The following is a 25,066-nucleotide window of genomic DNA, read 5'->3' as shown; positions in this document are numbered from 1 at the left end:
GAAGTTCATTTTGAAATCTTTACAATTTATTAAAAATAAAAAACGGAAAAAAACCCACATTTACATAAGTATTCAAATCCTTTGCCATGACACTCACAATTGACCTCTGGTGCATACTGTTCCCACTGATCATCCTTGATATGTTTCCACAACTTGATTTAGTCCACCTGTGAGAAATTCAGTTGATTGGACATGATTAGGAAAGGCATAAACATGTCTATATAAGGTCCCACAGTTAACAGTGCATGTCAGAGCACAAACCAAGCCATGAAGTCTAAGGAATTATCCGTAGACCTCTGAGACAGGATTGTATCAAGGTACAGATCTGGAAAAGGGGACAGAAAAATTTCTGCAGCATTGAAGGTTCCAATGAGCACAGTGGCCTCCATCACCCGTAAATGAAAGAAGTTTGGAACCACCAGGAATCTTCCTAGAGCAGGCCGCCCGGCAAAAATGAGTGATCGAGAGAGAAGGGCTTTAGCCAGGGAGGTAACCAAGCACCCGATGGTAACTCTGAAAGAGCTCCAGCATTTCTCTGTGGAGAGAGGAGAACCTTCCAGAAGAACAACCATCTCTGCAGCACTCCACCAATCAGGCCTGTATGGGAGAGTGGCCAGACAGAAGCCACTCCTCAGTAAAAGCCAAATGGCAGCCCATCTGGAGATTGCACCTGAGGGACTCTCAGACCATGAGAAACAAAACTCTCTGGTCTGATGAAACAAAGATTGAACTCTTTAGCCTGAATGCCAAGCGTCCTGTCAGGAGGAAACCAGGCACTGCTCATCACTTGGCAAATACCATCCCTACAGTGAAATATGGTGGTGGCAGCATCATGCTGTGGGGCTGTTTTTCAGCAGCAGGAACTGGGAGACTAGTCAGGATTGAAGGAAAGATGAATGCAGCAATGTACAGAGACAAACCTGTTCCAGAGCGCTCTAGACTTTAGACTGGAGCGACAGTTCATATTTCAACAGGGGAACGACCCTAAGCACACAGCCAACATAACAAAGGAGTGGCTACAGGCCAACTCTGTGAATGTCCTGGAGTGGCCCAGCCAGAGCCCAGACTTGAACCCATTTGAACATCTCTGGAGACATCTGAAAATAGCTGTGCACCGACGCTCCCCATCCAACCTGATGGAGCTTGAGAGGTACTGCAAAGCCATTTTGGAGTGTCTAGGGGTCAACTTACGTGTCAATAAAGTGCCTGGTCTATCCCTCCAAGTGAAGAATTCATGGTTAGACCATCGTAGCTTTTTGTCAGCAGTAGTAGTAAGACATAGATTAAGTTCCAATCGGGCTTGATCGAGTTTAATCAGCAGATCCGGACTGGGATTTTGCTTATGCTGGGCAACCAAGTCAGTATATATTTGAGTTTTAGTGGAGAGTAGGTTATTTCGGGCTCTTTTAAGTCGTGAGGAGAGTTGAATAATAAAGCCCCTAACCGAGGCCTTATGGGCTGCTCAATTAATAGCCGGGTTCGTATCCTCTGCTTTATTGAGTTCAAAGTACGTTTGTAGATGTGAGGAGATGTCCTGACAATATGAGGCGTTACCCAAAATTTATTTATTTCAGGTACTTATATAGCGCTGTCAATTTACGCAGCGCTTTACATATATATATTTTGTACATTCACATCAGTCCCTAACCCTCAAGGGGTGTACAATCTAAGGTCCCTAACTCACATTCATATACAAGGGCCAATTTAGACAGGATCCAATCAACCTACCAGTTAAGGTGCCAGTAGTAAGCAGTCTTACCAAGAGTCCAGGATGACAATGTTATAGAAATCGGGTCGTTTTCAGACCAAGGCGTGGAAAGGATTTTAGCAGTGAGCAGTCTGGGGACTGAGTGTGTATGAAGGAATATATGGTTGATGCGAGAATAACAATTAAGAGCCCTAGAATAATGGGAATAATCTCGAGAAGTTGGGTTAGCTTCTCGCCAAGCATTGACAAAGTCATAACGATACAGTAGCTGGGCAAACTTACAGCTCTGTCTGGAAGGGGGCTGAAGCATGGCGGTTTGGTAACGATCCAAAATCTGATCCAATGCTAAATTAGAGTCACCAGCCAAAATAACATCGCCTTCGAATTCCGAGGCCATGGAGCTCAATAAGGATTGAAAAAATTCCACCTGATTGGTATTTGGAGTGTAGTAGATTAAAAAGGTGAGTAGGTGTCCTCCTAAATGACCTTTCACCAGAAGATATCTCCCCTCCCTATCCCGGATAATTTTAGATTCGGTAAATGACAGATGGCGAGACAAGCAAAGAGCAACCCCCCGTTTTTTCTCTGTAGCATTAGCGAAATAACAGAAAGGATAATCTTTATGAACATAACGTGGGGTGAATGAAGGGGGAAAATGTGTCTCCTGCAGGGCAACAATGTCTGCCCCAAAAGAGCGGTGTGAATTAAAGGCCTTTATACGTTTGGAGGGGGAATTGAGCCCCTGAACGTTGTGAGAAAGTAAACGGATAGCTCCGCTATTAGACCGTGAAGACATAATCGACAATTAAGGAACTATGTAAAATGGGAACCATCTGCTCTTGGAGCATAAGAATGGTCCAAAGAATCCAGATATACTGACGGCTGACCCTGGAAAAGGAAGAAAAAGCAAAAGAATCCAAAAACAAAAGAAGGAGAGGAGTAAAAGAAAAAAAAGAGACAGTTAGAAAATAAAAATCCTCGTGTCGAGTAACCAATGGTAATATACATAATAACATAATATAAGCAATTCAAAACAATATACCGGTAGTATCAGGGCTATAGTCCTGCAAAGGAAAGGATCTACCCAGAGAGAACGACTAAGGGAAGAGTCTTCCAATTGAGGAGCGCCCATAGACACTGCCTGGCACCAACAAGAACAATAACTCATTAATAACATATCACAGAGCAGTAAAGAAAAAAAACACCGAGCCCTTTGATATTGTAATCAGCTGCAGGATCTGATGTAACCTTATGGTCCCCCCCTCACCCCCCCCCAATCCTCTCACAGCACCTGAGCAGTGGTGGCAGATGTTCCAGAGGAACCAGCACATTTAAAGAAATCACATAAGAAAACCCACAAAATGACATGTTAACCTTAAGAAGTCTTTCCGGGTGATTTCAGTGACTTCGTCTTCCTTGAATTTGGAGCAGTCCACAATGGTGAAAGCAGCGGAGGTCGAGAAGCCGATCTTGCTGGGGAATGTTGTTGAAGTAACAGTTCTTCACCATCCTGGAATGTAGAGAACCCGTAAGGTTTTCCATTGAAATTGAATCGCAGGCGAAAAGGGTAGGCCCACCGATACCGGATATCCTTCTGCACTAAGTGGGAAAGTAGTGGCTTAAGAGATCGCTGTTTCTGGATAGTGGTCGAAGAGACGACATCAGCAAAAATTTGTATCTTATGTCCCGCAAACTCCAAACCCGGAGTCTCTCTACTATACTTCATAACCGCTTCCTTAACCTGAAAAAAGTGTGGCTTTACGATGATAGCCCTAGGAGGCCCACCGAATCTAAGGGGGATCAATGCTCTATGTATACGATCAATTTCTGTATGAAGATCATCGATATCGAGTAATGCGGACCGCATGAGGGTTTATGTGCAGCTAGTGAGCTCTGTAACTGACTCAGTTAGCCCTCGGATACGGAAATTGTAGCGTCTAGCCCGATTTTCCAAATCATCAATTTTAGAATAAGCTTCCTCCAAGCAATCTTGCAAGTCGGTAATCATATTAGAATTTTGGGATACACTATGGACTGTCGCATCAACTTTAGACTCGATACTGTCCAGGCGCTGGCCCAATTCCTGAAAATCCTGTTTAAGGTCAGCCACCAATTTTGTTGTAGCTCTAGTTCGCGTTGCAGTAAACAGCGAACCGAGCTATTAGGGTTGCATCACCTGGGGTGGTGGATCCGAAAGGATTGCTGGTGAATGAGCAGGGCTGTCAGTTTTAGGTACCGGGCCGCTATTCTAGCTAAAGAAGATGGCCGCCATCTCACTATCCAATGGGGAAGAGGCAGAGGAATCACGGCCTAGTGAACAGGCCGAAGCCTGGGACTCAGGCAGTGCAGGGCTGGAAGGTGACTGGGGGGCCTTGGAGAGTCACTCACCCCAGATGGTGGAGCTACTGCTGTCCGGTGCTTGCCAGTAACGGCGGTAGGGCCTGATTTTGCCCTCTAAAGAGAGGTGCTGCTTTATTGGAAGCAGAGGAGGCGGCAGGGGCCGTGGTCGCCAAGCCGGGCGCCATCTTGGATCCCCTGCTCCCCACAGGGATCGAGAGCTGGGAGCTGCCACGGCTCCTCCCCGCTGTCCGTTCTGGCATGATTTCAGGACCCCGGGGTCCGGTTTAGGTTCAGGGAGAGTCCTGGGAGCAGTGGGGGCTCAGTGCCCGTGTATGGGCCGCTGTTGGCGCCGGGGGTGTGGGGAGCTAGTGCTGAGACATGTAGACCGACCGCCCGCGCATGCGCACTCACGAGGTTGTTGATTTAATTAATTCCTTGACTACCATTACAGTCCCCCTATCAGTGGAAGTGTGCTTATTGGGCCTGGTCAGTATTCTGGTGTTTACCAGGGCAACTAGAACACTGCTGGAATTAATACTCTTCTAAGCCAGGAAGGCTATAGTTCTACAATGGAAAGCGGACTGATCCCCATTCCTAAATTCGTGGAAAGTTTTAATCAATTCAGTAATACCATTCTACAAGATGATGTTTATATCCAGGGAGTGTCTGAAAGAGTTCCACAAAATATGGGATATTTGGCTGGAAATGTCCTCTATTGTCAGTGATAATGTGGCGCAGGAGGAAGAAGGGACGTCTTAAAATGAGAAATCCCAGTTCTTGCCCTGATAAAGTTAGGTGGTGTACAGTCGATAGTTCAATTACCCTCTTTCACTGCCTGATTGTGAAGTGGCAATATGGTTACCTTTGCTGGGAACATATCGTGTATTGTCGCTCCCATCCTTACATTGGGTTTTGGGATCCTAGGACTGCTAGAGTTACCAACCGTCCTCGTGTGTCACCTAACTGAGGTGGTTCGGATGTTGAGTGCACTATTGGTTTATTGTTTTTCTTGTTTACGTTTTAACTGTGTTGTGTTGACCTGGGGAATGCCCGGAGGTTCTGTTTTGTACCTTTTTTCTGCAAAAACCAATAAAAAGATATTAAAAAAAAGGGGCAGGAAGTGAAGTCTCTCTGGTGGGGTCACAGAAACAGGAAGTGATGGGAAGTCTCCCTCTGGTGGTGTCACAGGAACAGGCACTATTACACCAGAGGTAAAGGCAGATCAGCATGCAGTCAGCAACAAAAACACCTGGAACATCGGACCAGCACAGCCAGATGAAACAGTTCCACATGCAACATATGGTAAGGCTTGCAAGAGCCGCTCAGTGTGGAAAACTGGTGGGTAGGGGAACTGCTTGCAAGGAGAAAAACAGCTGTCAAAACTGAGGTGGGCGGGATTGGTGCAACTGTCAAATGCCAGCCAATGATTGGGCTGCTTAAGAAAGAGGGCTGAGCCCCAGAAAAATAGCAGACCGCCAAGTCTACTTCCCATTGGCTGGCATTTGACAGCAGCTCTGGTCCTGCCCACCCTCGACATCACCGCTGAGTTTTGACAGCTGGCATTCTCCCTGCAAGCAGTTATGCTACCTGCCAGTTTTACACACTGAGTGGCTCTTGAAAGCCTTACCATCTGCTGCACATGGAACGGTGTGTGGTCCTTTGTCCCAGCTGTATCCTCCTCCTTCACTCAGCTGCTTCCTCATCAGGCTATTTCAGAGCAACTACTTAAGTTGACAAGAAATGGATTAATAGTCAGTGAAGGTAGGAGATCAGCAACAAGTAAAAATGTTTTTGCCCAGAGTTCTGCTTTAAATGTCTTTAGAAGAAGACCTTACACGTGCTTTCATTACATTATTCAACATCTGAAGTGTCCTACAAAGTGCTTAGAAATTTAGGTGTGACTGCTTTGATCCATCCACAGGACTCAGAGGTATAAGAATGGCCATATTTTACCTGCTGATTGACATAGTACTTACACAGTCAGTCTCCGCCCAGTCTGTCAATAACCTCACTGAGCTGTGCTCAGGCCAACATCTTTTGTCTCAGTAATAGGTTCATTTTTCAGTACAAAGTTCTAGTCTTTGTTAGGGCTTGCATTCCTACTTCTCTCATTGCTCATTTCAACTTGCATTTGAATATGCTTGTTTACTGCCCATCCTGACCTTTGGCTTTCCTGGTTTCTGAAACTGCCTTTCAGCTTTGTACCACACTCTGGTTCTAACCCTTGGTCAGCTGTCATAATCAAAGTTGTTCCTGAGGACCATCATCTGTTACTCCCTCTAGGAAAGTCCATCACTTTTTCCAGGGTGCTCACTGGTGACATGTAGACTGCATTTTTTTCAATATTTTTATACTATGTGAATGGTAAAATGTAATAAATATAATGTAGGTATTATCCCAATTTGTCTGCAAAAGTGGAAATACCCTTTAAGGCTCACATACTTTAACATGCATAAATAACTGAGGGTCCACTATTGCTGATGACACAGTGCCACTACTGTAAAAAAATATTTGTTACATATTTGTTAATCTTGCCCTTACTGGAAACAGCTTCAAATGGAAAAAAGAACCTTCAAGATGTAACAGGGTTGCATCTTTTACTGTTTAAATTGAGTATTGCTGTCAGCATGCATAATAAAGGAGAGGGGCATAGACACAAATAAGTTATTAATGTGTACTGCTACCCCCGCAGGAGTTGCTTTATAGATTTAGTCCACTGTTCTTCTGCCTCAACTGAGAACAATTTCAGCCCCACTGACACACCAGGTTAACCTCCCTAGTGGTCTTATTATGTCCATATTTCTGTGCTGAAAGCGGTACATTTTTTTCCATGGAAATACAGTCAGGTCCATAAATATTGGGACATCTACACAATTCTAAAATTTTTGGCTCTATACACCACCAGAATGGATTTGAAATGAAACGAACAAGATGTGCTTTAACTGCAGACTGTCAGCTTTAATTTGAGGGTATTTACATCCAAATCAGGTGAACAGTGTAGGAATTACAACAGTTTGCATATGTGCATCCCACTTGTTAAGAGACCAAAAGTAATGGGACAATTGGCTTCTCAGCTGTTCCATGGCCAGATGTGTGTTATTACCTCATTATCCCAATTGCAATGAGCAGATAAAAGGTCCAGAGTTCATTTCAAGTGTGCTATTTGCATTTGGAATCTGTTGCTGTCAACTCTCAAGATGAGATCCAAAGAGCTGTCACTATCAGTGAAGCAAGCCATCATTAGGCTAAAAAAACAAAACAAACCCATCAGAGAGATAGCAAAAACATTAGGCGTGGCCAAAACAACTGTTTGGAACATTCTTAAAAAGAAGGAACGCACCGGTGAGCTCAGCAACACCAAAAGACCCAGAAGACCATGGAAAACAACTGTGGTGGATGACCGAAGAATTCTTTCCCTGGTGAAGAAAACACCCTTCACAACAGTTGGCCAGATCAAGAACACTCTCCAGGAGGTAGGTGTATGTGTGTCAAAGTCAACAATCAAGAAAAGACTTCACCAGAGTGAATACAGAGGGTTCACCACAAGATGTAAACCATTGGTGAGCCTCAAAAACAGGAAGGCCAGATTAGAGTTTGCCAAACGACATCTAAAAAAGCCTTCACAGTTTTGGAACAACATCCTATGGACAGATGAGACCAAGATCAACTTGTACCAGAGTGATGGGAAGAGAAGAGTATGGAGAAGGAAAGGAACTGCTCATGATCCTAAGCATACCACCTCATCAGTGAAGCATGGTGGTGGTAGTGTCATGGCGTGGGCATGTATGGCTGCCAATGGAACTGGTTCTCTTGTATTTATTGATGATGTGACTGCTGACAAAAGCAGCAGGATGAATTCTGAAGTGTTTAGGGAAATATTATCTGCTCATATTCAGCCAAATGCTTCAGAACTCATTGGACGCCGCTTCACAGTGCAGATGGACAATGACCCAAAGCATACTGCAAAAGCAACCAAAGAGTTTTTTAAGGGAAAGAAGTGGAATGTTATGCAATGGCCAAGTCAATCACCTGACATGAATCCGATTGAGCATGCATTTCACTTGCTGAAGACAAAACTGAAGGGAAAATGCCCCAAAAAAAAGCAAGAACTGAAGACATTTGCAGTAGAGGCCTGGCAGAGCATCACCAGGGATGAAACCCAACGTCTGGTGATGTCTATGCGTTCCAGACTTCAGGCTGTAATTGACTGCAAAAGATTTGCAACCATGTATTAAAAAGTGAAAGTTTGATTTATGATTATTATTCTGTCCCATTACTTTTGGTCCCTTAACAAGTGGGAGGCACATATGCAAACTGTTGTAATTCCTACACCGTTCACCTGATTTGGATGTAAATACCCTCAAATTAAAGCTGACAGTCTGCAATTAAAGCACATCTTATTTGTTTCATTTCAAACCCATTGTGGTGGTGTATAGAGCCAAAATGTTAGAAATTGTGTTGATGTCCCAATATTTATGGACCTGACTGTATGTATTTTTTTTATTGTAGGCCTGTAATTCTTAGGAATAACTCACTGAAATCTGTCCGAACAAGAGTCTAGTAAACATTCCGGGTATGATAAAACGTGAAACACAAAATCATAAATTATAATTTAATAAATAATCATAAAAATAATAATATAAAAATACATTTAATTCAATATTATAATCAAATCAAAAACACTGAAATTTGAAATATAGCACCAAGTTTGCACATCGCTGAGCAAAGTCGCAAATCGTTTTCAGTGTCTGATGACGAATTTCCCCACAAATCATTATCACTCAATTCTGCAAGTGGTTCTGATTTACTATCGCTGTTCTCTAGCTGGTCTAAAACCACTTTTGACCTAAAAGGATGCTTTTTGGACACCAAGGACGTTTCTCAGTTTCCAGGCAGAAAGAACAGTCAAAATGCAGGCAGGGCACAGGACAAAGCAGTAGGGACAAAATGTATGTGATATGGTTTGATACAGTAATGTTTTACTATGTCAAATTCATTTATTAGAAAATGACAGTTTAGAAAATTTTTTAAATTTGCCGCCGGTTCCGGCCCCCGTACATCCCGACGCTCGTAGGGACTGGAACACGGAAGCTGGATGCCGGCATCGGCCGGAGGAGGTGGCCGGGGATGCTGCAGGGGACATATCGCGGGAGCAAAGGACAAGGTAAGCGCTGCAGGGAATCCCTGAGCAACGCCGCATGGTAAGCCCGAGTGTAGCTCGGGGTTACCGCTTTTGGTACTGAAACTTTACCCCGAGCTACACTCTGGAATAGCGCTAGGGAGGTTAAGCAAATGGATACTGCACTGCTACTGGAAGCACAAATATAGATACCCTGCACACAACTGAAGTTCGGTATTAAAAAGCAAATATCAAACTGGTTAGTGGTAAATGGACTCAATATATTGTCACGGGTTGCAGTAAATATCAATATGCACATAAATGAGTAAGTAAAGGTTCAGGCCAATCACAGTTCACTGGACACTATGTTCACTAAGTTATAGCAGCATAGAATGGAGTTATATGCAACTAATTAGAGTAAATCCACAAAATCAAAAAAAGTAATGGCATTAGAAAAGAGTAACTGCAATGTTAATCAATACTGCGATAACTTTTATGTAAACAGTAGGCTTTATCCACTTTAGAAGCACTCCATATAAATGCCAGCAATGAAATGTAAGACTTCCTAAAGAGGTACCTCTTACCATGTAGAATAAACAAAGTTCCTGTAAAGTAGTGATCCGAGTGTGCAGTCTATTTCTTCAGCTGGCTAGCGTTGGGGCCCAGTCTTTATTGCAGCGCACATGAGTACATTCCCAGTAAAGTCTGCATGCAGTAAATACTGCTGCTAGTTAGATGACCAGCCCCTATGTGCTCAGTCTCTGCTAGCAGCAAAAAGTTAATGGCAGCAGTGTCCTCTCACCACTCAGCAATACAGGGGTCCCACTGTTCAGATGTCAGCTACCTTCTGCATCTGCCTAGAGGAACTCCAGTCCTTAGCACATGATCGCAGGCTTGCAGCAGGTTGATGTGCACACAGGAGCAGCAACAAAGAGGAAATCCCTCCGTATTGAGCCTGTGAAAATACAGCTCTCACTCTCTCTGTATACCCAGCTCACATTGGGAATTGTAGCCCAATAGTCCATAGACTGACATAGTAAAGTTGCTTTCCCAAACATCATCTCCCATGATTTAATGGTCCCAACTGTCATCTTTTGAGCTCCTTCTGCTTGTCAGCTCTCCCTGGTGGATGGAAGTGAGGTAGTGTTTACCCATTCAACTGAAGTGTATTGGGAGCACTGAGAGCACTACAGCACAATGTCCTCAATTACTCTCTGTCTCTAGGCAAGCACCTGGCAAGAATTGATAGTAAGTAACGACCTTCATTTATACTTATTTTTGTATATACTATATGAAGGCGACCACCACATAGTAAACAGTCTAATCAATAAAACATTTTAAATGTATTGGTTTTTAATTGCCCCTCATTTAGGGGGCAACAAATCCCTCTGTCCCACTTTCTTCCTCTTTTTATGATCTGATTTATAAACATTTATAATCAATATAAACTACCGAGTTATACTGCACTAAATCTACCTACCCTCTAAGGGCCCATTTACATGGATGTACTCATCCGTACACCTGTGTGAAGAGTCGTCTTCACCCGCATGGGATGCACAGGAGTTTCTATTTGAATCAGTGACAGAACAACAGCCACACAAGTCTCCAAATGTATCCTGGAGTATACATCCATGCGGGTCCAATATGGATCAGTCTGTCTGTGTCCTAATACATGAATTGGATCTGTGAGGATGTACGCTCCAGGATGTGCTTGGAGATCTGTGCCGCCTGACGTTAATTTGAACAGGCTGCCAACGCATGTCTGCATGGAAACCTGTGCATCATGCGTTTGTGAAGACGGATGTTCACATAAGTGTATGGATTACTACAACCCTGTGAAGTTATCACATTTGTTACTTTGAAAACCCAGTTAAAATTGTGGTGAAAGAAAACACTTATTAGTTTAATTAGTCATTTTTGTTTATTAACTCTTAATGGTCCACATACTGTAACTGGACACATGCCAGGTGTTCTTTAGGCTTCATGCACACTAGCTTTTTTTTTAAGCTAAAAAAAGCTAGAAAATAGCTGTATGAAAAACACAGATAATAGAATTTTTGTGCTGACTTGCATTAGCGTTTTAATAGCACTATAGTAGCGTTTAGGAGCGTTAGCGTTTTTACAGTACAAGTAGGAAAAAAAGCTGTAAAAAAGCTGACAGGAGCATTTTATTTGTGTGTAGGAATGTTTAGGATTGTTTAGTAATGTTTAGGAGTGTTCAGGAGCATTCAGAGTTTCTGCCAGAAAAACAATTTTTTTTCTGCTCCTAATCTCTGCAGCTTGAAAAATTCTACTTGCTTAAAATAGACACATAGGGTAACGCTATTTAGCTTCTAGGAGCAGAAAGAAAAAATTATAGTAACAGTTTTGAGGAGCTGAAATAAAACGCTAATGTGAATGAAGCCTTAAGCACTTTACAACCGTGCTATAGCCGAATGACAGCTACAGCGCAGTTGTCCAGTCCTGGGAGGGCATCATATGAAGTCTGAACGTGCCCCCCTCGCGCACCCGGCACTGTCCATGACCGCTGTGTCCTACGAACACAGCTGATCACATGGCTAGATAAAAGGCCAATCACATCTTTTATCCCATGATCAGATGTGTCCAATGACACAGCAGATCATAAAGTAAATACAGTTTCCGGCTATTGGCAGCACTTTCCTCACATTGTCACAGTGCCCATCAGTGCCGCCTATCAGTGCCCAATCATTGCTGCATATCAGTGCATCATCAGTGCCTCCTCATCAATGCCCACCAGTGCCGCCTCATCAGTGCAGGCTTTCAGTGCCCTTCAGTGCTGCCTATCCATGCCACCTCAGTAGTGCCCATCAGTGCAGCCTCATCAATACACACCAGTAAAGGAGAAAAATTACCTGTTTGAAAAATTGTATTATAGAAACAAAGAAAAACTTTTTTTTTTGTTTATAGTGCAACAAATAAAAACCCCAATGTCAATTAAATACCACCAAAAGAAAGCTCTATTTGTGTGAAAAAAAAGATAACAATTTCATATGGTTACAATGTTGCATGACCGTGCAATTGTCATTCAAAGTACAACAGTACTGAAAGCTGAAAATTGGCCTGGGCAGGAAGGAAGTAAAAGTACCCAGTAGGCAAGTGGTTAATATGCATCCACAGTTGTTTAGTGCATGTAGTTTATATGTTTCCAGCTCCCGTACATGCACTGGTTTGCTTTTTATTGCTGTTTTGTGTGTCTTTTTGGACACACTGTCCTCCCATCTAAATAGCAATCCAGCATGCATGCTGACTGCACTGTCTGACACATAGATAGCCACAGGAGGAAGCAACAAACTTGGGTATAAAATAAGCTAAACATACGCTCCAATTTCCCTGACACAAGACAGCTACACACACTTATTACAATGCGGGATGATAAAAGAAGTCTTCAGTGTTAATAAAGAAATTTTAAGTAGAGTGAACTGCATCTGATTTTCTCCCTTTTTTATAGGACAGAATTAACAATTTATAGCATGATGGTAAAGCTCTACTGCCACCTACTGACACACATTGTAATCCTAAAGAGTACAACACGTTTGCTTTTTCAAGTTCTAGTATATTTGGAGCTTGTTTACACCAGATGCACTCGAGTGCAATTTATAAATGCATCCTGAACGCATGCACTGTGAAATCAATGTTTTCTAATCACCCTAGTTCACACCTTTGTGTTCACTGACAGAGCTTTTGTTCGCAGCATGCATTTTTTCACACAGCAATGCATAAACACATGAAAACACACCAGAATGAGCATAAAGGCAAATGAAAAGTGTTTTCATGCTAAATATAGATTTTTTGGAAAAAATATGATGCCAAAAAATGCACCATAAAAGCGTTACACTGAACATAGTGATTGAGGAGGAAATGAGGCCTAACTGTGAAAATAGTTTTCCAGACTTCAGTCTGAGTAGAGTAAAGCGGTAGTAAAGTCCTCTTTCTCACTTGTACCTACAGGTAAACTAATAACATAATGTAACAAAGCTTACCTGTAGCTAAAGTTAATATCTCCTATACATGCACTGTTTAAGAGAGATTCCAGTGACTAGCAGCCGGTGATTTCACCAATGCATGCACAATGCGCTCTCAATGGATGGTATACTCAAGTATGCTGTCCATTGAAAGTTCTGTGCTGCTATCATGGCTCCCACGCACATGTGAGGGAGTGATGTCATCATGGCTCGGCCAATTAAACAGTCGGAGCCCGTGAACCCAGAGGTCAACAGTAGGGCCGTAGATAAGGGGGTACCATCAGTCCTCCTGTACAGGGCCCAGGCCAGCAGGGGAGGGGATGCCAGGCAGCTAGGTGAATTGGATGTGGGCAGGAAGGGTGATCAGCACGGCAGGGGGAAAATTACTGGAACCACTCCTCTGAATGTCTCTTTCTGCCACAGCTGTAAACTGGCTTCTTCTCCTCTCTCTCCTGCTGGCTTTCAGCTGCTGCAGAAAGAGGGATTGTTTCCAGTAATTTCGCTTTAACCACACCCATCACCCTCCCTGTGCTCCATGTGTTTCTCCCTGCTGCCCTGGCCCCCCTGTGTGCTCCCCACCCTCACAGTGCTACTGGCTTCCCTCTTCTCTTTCCCACCAGCAACTGCAAGCACACAATAGGATCATTCAGGATGGAGAGTGGGAGAAGGGTCCAGTAAACATGTCACATTTGCCAACCCCGTTCCTTCCTGAATGAACACAGTGTGATCGGTAGTGATCACTCAATGTGTTCATTCATAACTGAAGCATAGTAAATGTTTTTTTTGGAGGGGCCCTGTCAGGTTGACTGTATGGGGCCCCATGGTTTCTAACAGCAGCCCTGCAAGTCCCCTGTGTGCTCCCACACCCGCAGTGCTGCTGGCTTCCCTCCTCTCCTTACCACCAGTAGCTGCAAGCACACAATATGATCCTTCAAGATACAGAGTGGGGGAATGCTCCGATAAATATGTCACATTTACTAGCCCCATTCCTTTCCTGAATGAACACAAGTGAATGGTGTGACGATCGCGACGTCAGACCCCTGCCCTTCTCACCAAACTCGTGACCGAAGGACTAGCCAATCTAAAACTGCGATGTCACGTGCGTAACAATGCCATGCCCAGCTGCACCCTGCACAACGATTTTCCAGCTCACTGGACCACAAATCGATGTACCAGCAGCCTGAGCGCAATTGTTACTGGGTCAGGTTAATTACGCAATTAACCCTTCACACTGCCACCACCTCCTTTTTGTACACAGAAAGAGGAAACTCGGCAATATCAGCAATACACTAGGATGATTGAATAATCGTCTGTATACCACTGTCACCACAGACAGGTTATACAGAGAGTTAAACACACATAGTAGCGCTCTTCAGCGGCAGGAATTCGTAAGTTGCATTAAAAAGCTTTAGAAACAGTTCAACACTTTCAGAAAGAAAGATTTATTACTAAAAGGTCAAAAGGGTGCAATAAAAATATTTACAGAAAAAAGATGTAACCAATATATATATATATAAATACAGAGAGCAATAACACAGCAGAGGTAACAAAGAGGTTTAGAGAGGTAGAGTACTTGCCAAAAGTCCTGGGTTAAGCAGATCAAGTTTCAGAGCAAAAGGGTACCATCTCCCAAGTTGGTTCTGATGTTAAAAGGGAGAATTCTTCAACTTCTCTCTTAGGCCTGACAGCCTATTTTGTAGGGCCCCCAGCAGGGGGTGTCTCTGAAGCCAAGGACCAATGGCCTCATTTGGGGAGGGGATGTCTAGGTGGAGACCCAAGCTAGAACCAAAATCTTATATTTTGGCTCATAACTTTTCCTAGGCATAAGTAACATTCCACCCGTGAGTAGATTAATATGCAGACGCATCTGCGGAACGGTTAGTTATGAAATATGAAATACATACTTGAATGGTTCAAGAGATGTAATTTTCTGCTTTCCTATATATTTCAGCCAAGGAGTGTGACATATCAAACGGTTTGTCTTATCATGACCAATCTGAAGATATGCCTGGTTTTTATGTAAGTCTCTCATATTCCAAGATATGAGACATAGGGGGAAAATGGATTTTAAAAGTGGTATCTAGTTTATTACTCCTCTGGAGTGTCTTTGAAATCAGGCGAAGGCTTGGGTTATCCTTTTACGAGGTGCCAGATTGCACAGTTTCTTAGACAGCGAGGCCCAGCTCCCTTGGGGGTTTTATAGCTCGGAGCCTCCTGCTGTGCTTTGGCCGCCTGTGACACTTCTCATCACTCAGGCCACATGTCACTGTGGATGGACAGAGAGGGAGGGGGATGAGGAAAGATATATTTGTACAAGATGGACGATCCTTTGCCAAGATGAAGGTTGGAGCAAAATGGTTGAACCGCGTCCATCTCTGTGGGTACGATTGCTACAAATAGTACCGATCACTCACTGTGTTCATTCAGAACCAAAGCATAGTAACTGTGGGTTTTTTTTTTTTTTTAGAGGGATGGGGGCCCTGTCAGTTTGGCTGTATGGGGCCCTGGGGTTTCTAACAGCATCCCTGGTCAGCAGTGACAGTGCACAGCTGGAGGATTTGTTTTACAGGTAAAAATTTCATAATGTGCTTTAGTTATTTAGTACTAGATTATTACTGCTTTAAGTATTGTGCATATATAGGAAGAGGGTTTTGTTTAATATAACAATAAGGGTTCATGCATACTGGATTTTAACAAACATTTTACATATATATATAAGAAGAGGGTTTTTTTTTTGGATATAACAATAAGCATTTATAAATACCAGGTTTACATGCCTAGCATATTTTTCCAGCTCTTTCCTGGGCATGGGAAGTCACACCTGATGTATACAGCCTACCATGCAAATGAATAGCTGGACACAGCTGTACTCTTATAAACGTTGATGCTTGTTTGCATCGGCATTTAGCCATGCCTGTAAGTCCCTTTTTGAATGGAAAACCTTCGCTTAGTTGCAGGCCCGGACTGGCCATAGGGAACACCGGGCATTTACCTGGACAGTGCCCCTTTACAGTGCAGTCCCCGTTATATCACGGTGCTCCTTTACATTACAGTGCGGAGGACAGACTCCGTGAATATTCCATCACCAACTGCCCCGCGAACGCACCCCGCTAAAGTCTAAAATGCCCGGGCTTTTTTTTTTGTCCCAGTTTGGGCCTGCTTAGTTGCATCAACATTTACAAGAGCACAGCCACATACAGCCAACCACTTGTATAGCAAGCTGTGTATGGGAAAACAGTGTGAAAATGCGCTAGGCATATAAAACGTCTGTTAAAGCCATGTGTGTATGAACCCTATGGCCTCATATACATTGGACATTTTTGATGCTGCTCTTAGGGGCCACTGTTCATGTGTCCATGCATCCCTGTGCTGGTAAACACAGCTCTCACACAGGCATATGCTGTAGTATGCCAAGGGTGAACAAGGCCTTTGATGTGATAGCTTTTTTCAGGCTTTTTTCTTGTTTTCACCAGGTAATCCTTCCAGTTACACACTTACTAAAACTGGAGCACACAGAATCTGGTGCAGGTGTGCACGGTAGTCAATCAGCTTCTAACTTCAGCTTCTTCAATTAACTAATTTGACAATGAAACCTAGAAGTTGATTGGTTACTATGCACAGCTGCACCAGTTTCAGTTAATCCCCCCCTTTGTTTTCTACCTACTTGTTGCACTCTATCTATTGTACAGGAAACCAGGGATAGGTCCTGGAAGGCAGGTATGCTTCCCCATTATTTGGGTTGTGGTCCCTTTAGGAAGGAGAGAGCACAAGGATGTCTCACCAGCTTGCTTGCTGCTGCATCCTCAATGTCCAATCATGGGCTGAGGGCAGGGTTCTGACCAAGCTGTATTGCTAGAGGTACCTTACAAACTGATAAATTACATATACAGTACGTTGACGGTTTTACTTGCCAAAGAAATTATATTTTTTCCATCCAGTTCTGAAATATAAACAACTCTGTCACATGGCAAAGTCATGACCGGCAGGGCAGGAGACCTGATTTTCTTTGCTTCGATTGAGCATTATTTACTGGTCTTGCCCCTCCTGCAGTCTGTGACTGGACAGTGAAAGGAGAAGTAGCAGACTGATTATCTTCTGTTTCTGTCCTTTTGTTCTTTCCTCCCATCAGCAGCTCAAATTATTGACTACTTGTGCTGCTTTTTCTTCTTCCAGTCTGAGCTCTGCTGTATAGGGGCTGCAAGAGTCGGATTCCAAGTCATATTTTGGTCACTACATTACTTGCATTTAAAAAAAAAAATATGTTGATGTATTACTGAATACTAGAGATGAGCGAATTATTCAAAAATTCGATTCGGCTGATTCGCCGAATTTGAGGAAGAAATTCGATTCGATGCGAATTTAACTTATAAAAAGGGTTTCTAGGCTTCAGAGAGCCTTTATATTAGTGCAGAACACTGTACCTTTAATTTAAATGCCCTTGGAGATGAGGAAGGAGAAGGAGAAGGATGAGAAGAAGGAGAAGGAGAAGGATGAGAAGAAGGAGAAGGATGAGAAGAACGAGAAGGATGAGAAGAAGGAGAAGGATGAGAAGAAGGAGAAGGAGAAGGATGAGAAGAAGGAGAAGGATGAGAAGAAGGAGAAGGATGAGAAGAAGGAGAAGGAGAAGGATGAGAAGAAGGAGAAGGAGAAGGATGAGAAGAAGGAGAAGGAGAAGGATGAGAAGAAGGAGAAGGATGAGAAGAAGGAGGAGAAGGATGAGAAGAAGGAGAAGGATGAGAAGAAGGAGAAGGATGAGAAGAAGGATGAGAAGAAGGATGAGAAGAAGGAGAAGGATGAGAAGAAGGAGAAGGATGAGAAGAAGAAGGATGAGAAGAAGAAGAAGGATGAGAAGAAGGAGAAGGATGAGAAGAAGGAGAAGGATGAGAAGAAGAAGAAGGATGAGAAGAAGAAGAAGGATGAGAAGAAGGAGAAGGATGAGAAGAAGGAGAAGGATGAGAAGAAGAAGAAGGATGAGAAGAAGAAGAAGGATGAGAAGAAGGAGAAGGATGAGAAGAAGAAGAAGGATGAGAAGAAGAAGAAGGATGAGAAGAAGGAGAATTCCAAGCCGGCAAAAAGTGTATCTGCAGAGCTCCGCTATTTCTTAGCGGAGCTCTGCAGATACACTTTTTGCCGGCTTGGAATTCTTCTTATTTTCATCCTACTTCTTCTTCTTCATCCTCATCCTCATCCTCAGAAGAAGAAGAAGAGGATGAGGATGAGGATGAAGAAGAAAAAGAAGAAGAAGAAGAAGTAGGATGAAAATAAGAAGAATTCCAAGCCGGCAAAAAGTGTATCTGCAGAGCTCCTCTATTTCTGACAGATACACTTTTTCCCGGCTTGGAATTCTTCTTATTTTCATCCTACTTCTTCTTCCTCTTCTTCTTCTTCTTCATCCTCATCCTCTTCTTCTTCTTCTGAGGATGAGGATGAGGATGAAGAAGAAGAAGAAGAAGAAGTAGGATGAAAATAAGAAGAATTCCAAGCCGGCAAAAAGTGTATCTGCAGAGCTCCGCTAAGTGTATCTGCAGAGCTCCGCTATTTCTGACAGTTCTCTGACATTCACATTTACAGCGGTTGAAACATTGTATCTATGTGTTTCCATAAATGGAAACAAATTTATCTATGTATCTATGTGTTTCCATAAATGGAAACACATTTACAGCGGTTGAAACATTGTATCTATGTGTTTCCATAAATGGAAACAAATTTATCTATGTATCTATGTGTTTCCATAAATGGAAACACATTTACAGCGGTTGAAACATTGTATCTATGTGTTTCCATAAATGGAAACAAATAGATACAATGTTTCAACCGCTGTAAAATGTGAATGTCAGAGAACTGTCAGAAATAGCGGAGCTCTGCAGATACACTTAGCGGAGCTCTGCAGATACACTTTTTGCCGGCTTGGAATTCTTCTTATTTTCATCCTACTTCTTCTTCTTCTTCTTCTTCTTCATCCTCATCCTCAGAAGAAGAAGAAGAGGATGAGGATGAAGAAGAAGAAGAAGAAGAAGAAAAAGTAGGATGAAAATAAGAAGAATTCCAAGCCGGCAAAAAGTGTATCTGCAGAGCTCCTCTATTTCTGACAGATACACTTTTTCCCGGCTTGGAATTCTTCTTATTTTCATCCTACTTCTTCTTCTTCTTCTTCTTCTTCATCCTCATCCTCAGAAGAAGAAGAAGAATGAAAAGAAGAAGAAGAAGAATGAAAAGAAGAATGAAAAGAAGAAGAAGAATGAAAAGAAGAAGAAGAAGAATGAAAAGAAGAATGAGAAGAATGAAAAGATTCTTCTTCTTCTTTTCATTCTTCTTTTCATTCTTCTTCTTCTTTTCATTCTTCTTTTCTTCTTTTCATTCTTCTTTTCATTCTTCTCATTCTTCTTTTCATTCTTCTCATTCTTCTTCTCATTCTTCCTTTCATTCTTCTTCTCATTCTTCTTTTCATTCTTCTTCTTCTTTTCATTCTTCTTTTCATTCTTCTCATTCTTCTTTTCATTCTTCTTCTCATTCTTCTTTTCATTCTTCTTTTCATTCTTCTTCTTCTTTTCATTCTTCTTCTTCTTCTTCTCATTCTTCTTTTCATTCTTCTTCTCATTCTTCTTTTCATTCTTCTTTTCATTCTTCTTCTCATTCTTCTTCTTCTTTTCATTCTTCTTTTCATTCTTCTCATTCTTCTTTTCATTCTTCTTTTCATTCTTCTTCTCATTCTTCTTTTCATGAAGAAGAAAAGAAGAATGAGAAGAATGAAAAGAAGAATGAAAAGAAGAAGAAGAAGAATGAAAAGAAGAATGAGAAGAAGAATGAAAAGAAAAATGAGAAGAATGAAAAGAAGAATAAAAAGAAGAATGAAAAGAAGAAGAAGAAGAATGAAAAGAAGAATGAAAAGAAGAAGAAGAATGAAAAGAAGAAGAAGAAGAAGAATGAAAAGAAGAATGAAAAGAAGAAGAAGAAGAATGAAAAGAAAAAGAAGAAGAATGAAAAGAAGAAGAAGAATGAAAAGAAGAAGAAGAAGAATGAAAAGAAGAAGAAGAAGAATGAAAAGAAGAATGAGAAGAATGAAAAGAAGAAGAAGAAGAATGAAAAGAAGAAGAAGAATGAAAAGAAGAAGAAGAAGAATGAAAAGAAGAAGAAGAATGAAAAGAAGAAGAAGAAGAAGAAGAAGAAGAAGAATGAAAAGAAGAATGAAAAGAAGAATGAGAAGAATGAAAAGATTCTTCCTCTTCTTTTCATTCTTCTTCTTCTTTTCATTCTTCTTCTTCTTCTTCTTCTTCTTTTCATTCTTCTTTTCATTCTTCTCATTCTTCTTTTCATTCTTCTTCTCATTCTTCTTTTCATTCTTCTTTTCATTCTTTTCATTCTTCTTTTCATTCTTCTTTTCATTCTTCTCATTCTTCTTTTCATTCTTCTTTTCATTCTTCTTCTCATTCTTCTTTTCATGAAGAAGAAAAGAAGAATGAGAAGAATGAAAAGAAGAATGAAAAGAAGAAGAAGAAGAATGAAAAGAAGAATGAGAAGAAGAATGAAAAGAAAAATGAGAAGAATGAAAAGAAGAATGAAAAGAAGAATGAAAAGAAGAAGAAGAATGAAAAGAAGAATGAAAAGAAGAAGAAGAATGAAAAGAAGAAGAAGAAGAAGAATGAAAAGAAGAATGAAAAGAAGAAGAAGAAGAATGAAAAGAAAAAGAAGAAGAATGAAAAGAAAAAGAAGAAGAATGAAAAGAAGAATGAAAAGAAGAAGAAGAAGAATGAAAAGAAGAAGAAGAAGAATGAAAAGATGAATGAGAAGAATGAAAAGAAGAAGAAGAAGAATGAAAAGAAGAAGAAGAATGAAAAGAAGAAGAAGAAGAATGAAAAGAAGAAGAAGAATGAAAAGAAGAAGAAGAAGAATGAAAAGAAGAATGAAAAGAAGAATGAGAAGAATGAAAAGATTCTTCCTCTTCTTTTCATTCTTCTTCTTCTTTTCATTCTTCTTCTTCTTCTTCTTTTCATTCTTCTTTTCATTCTTCTCATTCTTCTTTTCATTCTTCTTCTCATTCTTCTTTTCATTCTTCTTTTCATTCTTTTCATTCTTCTTTTCATTCTTCTTTTCATTCTTCTTCTCATTCTTCTTTTCATTCTTCTTCTTCTTTTCATTCTTCTTTTCATTCTTCTTCTCATTCTTCTTTTCATGAAGAAGAAAAGAAGAATGAGAAGAATGAAAAGAAGAATGAAAAGAAGAATGAGAAGAATGAAAAGAAGAATGAGAAGAATGAAAAGAAGAAGAAGAAGAATGAAAAGAAGAAGAAGAATGAAAAGAAGAATGAAAAGAAGAAGAAGAAGAAGAATGAAAAGAAGAAGAAGAAGAATGAAAAGAAGAAGAAGAAGAATGAGAAGAATGAAAAGATTCTTCTTCTTTTCATTCTTCTTTTCATTCTTCTTCTTCTTTTCATTCTTCTTCTTCTTCTTTTCATTCTTCTCATTCTTCTCATTCTTCTTCTCATTCTTCTTCTCATTCTTCTTCTCATTCTTCTTTTCATTCTTCTTCTCATTCTTCTTTTCATTCTTCTTCTTCTTTTCATTCTTCTCATTCTTCTTTTCATTCTTCTTCTCATTCTTCTTTTCATTCTTCTTCTTCTTTTCATTCTTCTTTTTATTCTGCTTCTCATTCTTCTTTTCATGAAGAAGAAAAGAAGAATGAGAAGAAGAATGAAAAGAAGAATGAGAAGAATGAAAAGAAGAATGAGAAGAATGAAAAGAAGAATGAAAAGAAGAAGAATGAAAAGAAGAAGAAGAATGAAAAGAAGAATGAAAAGAAGAAGAAGAAGAATGAAAAGAAGAAGAAGAAGAATGAAAAGAAGAATGAAAAGAAGAAGAAGAATGAAAAGAAGAAGAAGAAGAATGAAAAGAAGAATGAGAAGAATGAAAAGAAGAAGAAGAAGAATGAAAAGAAGAATGAAAAGAAGAAGAATGAAAAGAAGAAGAAGAAGAAGAATGAAAAGAAGAATGAAAAGAAGAAGAAGAATGAAAAGAAGAAGAATAAGAATGAAAAGAACAATGAAAAGAAGAATGAGAAGAATGAAAAGATTCTTCTTCTTCTTTTCATTCTTCTTCTTCTTTTCATTCTTCTTCTTCTTCTTTTCATTCTTCTTTTCATTCTTCTCATTCTTCTTTTCATTCTTCTCATTCTTCTTCTCATTCTTCTTTTCATTCTTCTTTTCATTCTTCTTCTTCTTTTCATTCTTCTTTTCATTCTTCTCATTCTTCTTTTCATTCTTCTTTTCATTCTTCTTCTCATTCTTCTTCTTCTTTTCATCCTTCTTTTCATTCTTCTTCTTCTTCTTTTCATTCTTCTTTTCATTCTTCTCATTCTTCTTTTCATTCTTCTTCTCATTCTTCTTTTCATTCTTCTTCTTCTTTTCATTCTTCTTTTCATTCTTCTCATTCTTCTTTTCATTCTTCTTTTCATTCTTCTTCTCATTCTTCTTTTCATGAAGAAGAAAAGAAGAATGAAAAGAAGAATGAAAAGAAGAAGAAGAATGAAAAGAAGAATGAGAAGAAGAATGAAAAGAAGAATGAAAAGAAGAATGAGAAGAAGAATGAGAAGAATGAAAAGAAGAATGAAAAGAAGAAGTATTCCAGTACAGCAAAAAGTGTATCTGCAGAGAGCTCCGCTATTTCTGACAGTTCTCTGACAGTTCCTTCACATTTACAGCGGTTGAAACATTGTATCTGTTTCCGAATAAAAACATCTGTATCCTAAATGGAAACAAATAGATACAATGTTTCAACCGCTGTACATGTGAAGGAACTGTCAGAGAACTGTCAGAAATAGCGGAGCTCTCTGCAGGGACACTTTTGCCGGTTGATCGGGAAAAATCCGATTCGCGCACCCGAAGTATGCTAATATTCGGATTCGCCGCGAATCGAATTTTTCCTGAAATTCGAAACAAATTCCACTTCGCCTGGTTCGATTCGCTCATCTCTACTGAATACAGATCTATATTATTCTGTGTCTTATATCTGTTTGGAGTTCACCTTTAACTAAATGCCCCCTTCTTTGCATTCCCTTATGTGCCCCCAAACCTCCCAGAGACTTTCGTTACAATGCATACTTCACAAATCTCAAAAAGGGTGAGGATTCGTAATAGTGACAAGGTATGATTTCATGTAAAAAAAAAAGAAAAGTAAGTGAAAAAAGAGATTTACTATATCAAATACCAAATCTTCAACCTTTAATATTTCACAGGACAACACAGAAATGTCAGGTACAGAGGAGTATGTTGTCACATCGCCACTGATACATGTTTGGCTGAGGCACAAAGGTGAATATATATATAAAATGCAGCTTAACATTTTTCTCAGTAAAGATTTGGCAGGTGTGACACGTGTATGAATCACAATGGTTTTGATGCAGCACCCGAACACAGAAGATGGTTTTGGTATAAAGAAATCAGAAATCCCATACGGCTTTTCTACAAGGGTATAAAAGGTCAGTTTCTTTCACTATTGTTATACATGTACTCACAGTTTTCTCCCCTGATGTGTGCTCTTCAGCAGGACTTGTTCGCTGACAGCTAGAAAAGAAAATAAAACTTGGGGTTTACAAAATTACAAATATCAACTTTGTATCATCGACAGATCAATAAATAGGCAAATGAGAAATGCATCCATTATTATTATTATTATTATACAGGATGTATATAGCGCCAACAGTTTGCGCAGCGCTTTACAATATAAGGGAGACAGTACAATTACAACACATTTCAGTACAGAAGGAATGTGAGGGCCCTGTTCGTGGAGCTTACAATCTAAAGGAAGGGGGAGATGATACAAAAGGTGATAGCTGTGGGGGATGATCTGGTGGAGGTGATTCAAGTACAGTTCTTAGGTAGAGGTGGGGTAGGCTTCCCTGAAGAAGTGCGTTTTCAATGATTGCCTAAAGGCAGACAGGGTGGGGGCTGACCGGACATGCTGTGTAGGGAGTTCCAGAGGATGGGAGAGGCTCTGGAGAAGTCCTGGAGGTGAGCATGGGAGGAGGTGATGAGGGAGCTAGAGAAAAAGATATCATGGGAGTAGCGGAGTGGGCGATTTGGCCGATATCTGTGGATGAGGTCAGTGATGTAGCTAGGGTCAGTGTTGTGGATGGCTTTGTAAGCTGTGGTTAGTATTTTGAGTTTTATATTGTGGGTTAGTGGAAGCCAGTGAAGGGATTGGCAGAGAGGGGCAGCAGTCGCTGATCGATTGGTAAGGTGTATGAGTCTAACAGCAGCATTCATAATAGACTGAAGGGGGGATAGCCTGTGTAACGGTAGACCAGTAAGGAGGGAGTTGCAGTAATCGAGGTGGGATATAACCAAGGCGTGGATAAGTTGTTTTGTGGTGTCATTGGTCAGGAAGGGGCAAATTTTGGAAATGTTCCGGATGTTGAGGCGGCAGGATTTAGCCAGTGAGTGGATGTGGGGCCCAAAGGAGAGGTCAGAGTCTAGGATTACGCCTAGCACCCTGGCATGAGGGGAAGGACCAATGGTTGTGCTGTTGATCTTAATGGTAAAGTCGTGAGTGGGGGATCGGGGAGGAGGAAATATTACAAGCTCAGTTTTTTAAAGATTGAGTTTAAGGTAGTGATGTGACATCCATGCTGATATGTCGCTTAGTAGGTTTGTGATACGTGAGGAGATTGAGCGGGTGAGCTGGGGAGTGGAAACATAGATCTGGGTGTCATCAGCAAAGAGGTGGTATTGGAAGCCATGGGAGGTTATCAGTTGGCCCAGGGAGGAGGTATAGAGAGAGAAAAGGAGGGGCCCAAGAACAGAACCTTGGGGTACCCCAACAGAAAGAGGAAGAGGAGCGGAGGAGTTAAATGTGACACTGATAGTGCGCTGAGAAAGATAAGAGGAGAACCAGGAGAGAGCAGTGTCATGGAGGCCAATGGAGT

Source organism: Staurois parvus, unplaced genomic scaffold (genome assembly GCF_062004578.1).
Source record: "Staurois parvus isolate SC_StPar_1 unplaced genomic scaffold, SC_StPar_1.0 ptg000009l, whole genome shotgun sequence".
Classification (NCBI taxonomy): Eukaryota; Metazoa; Chordata; class Amphibia; order Anura; family Ranidae; genus Staurois; species Staurois parvus.
The sequence above is the reverse complement of the archived record's forward strand: the minus strand, read 5'-3'. Positions refer to the sequence as shown.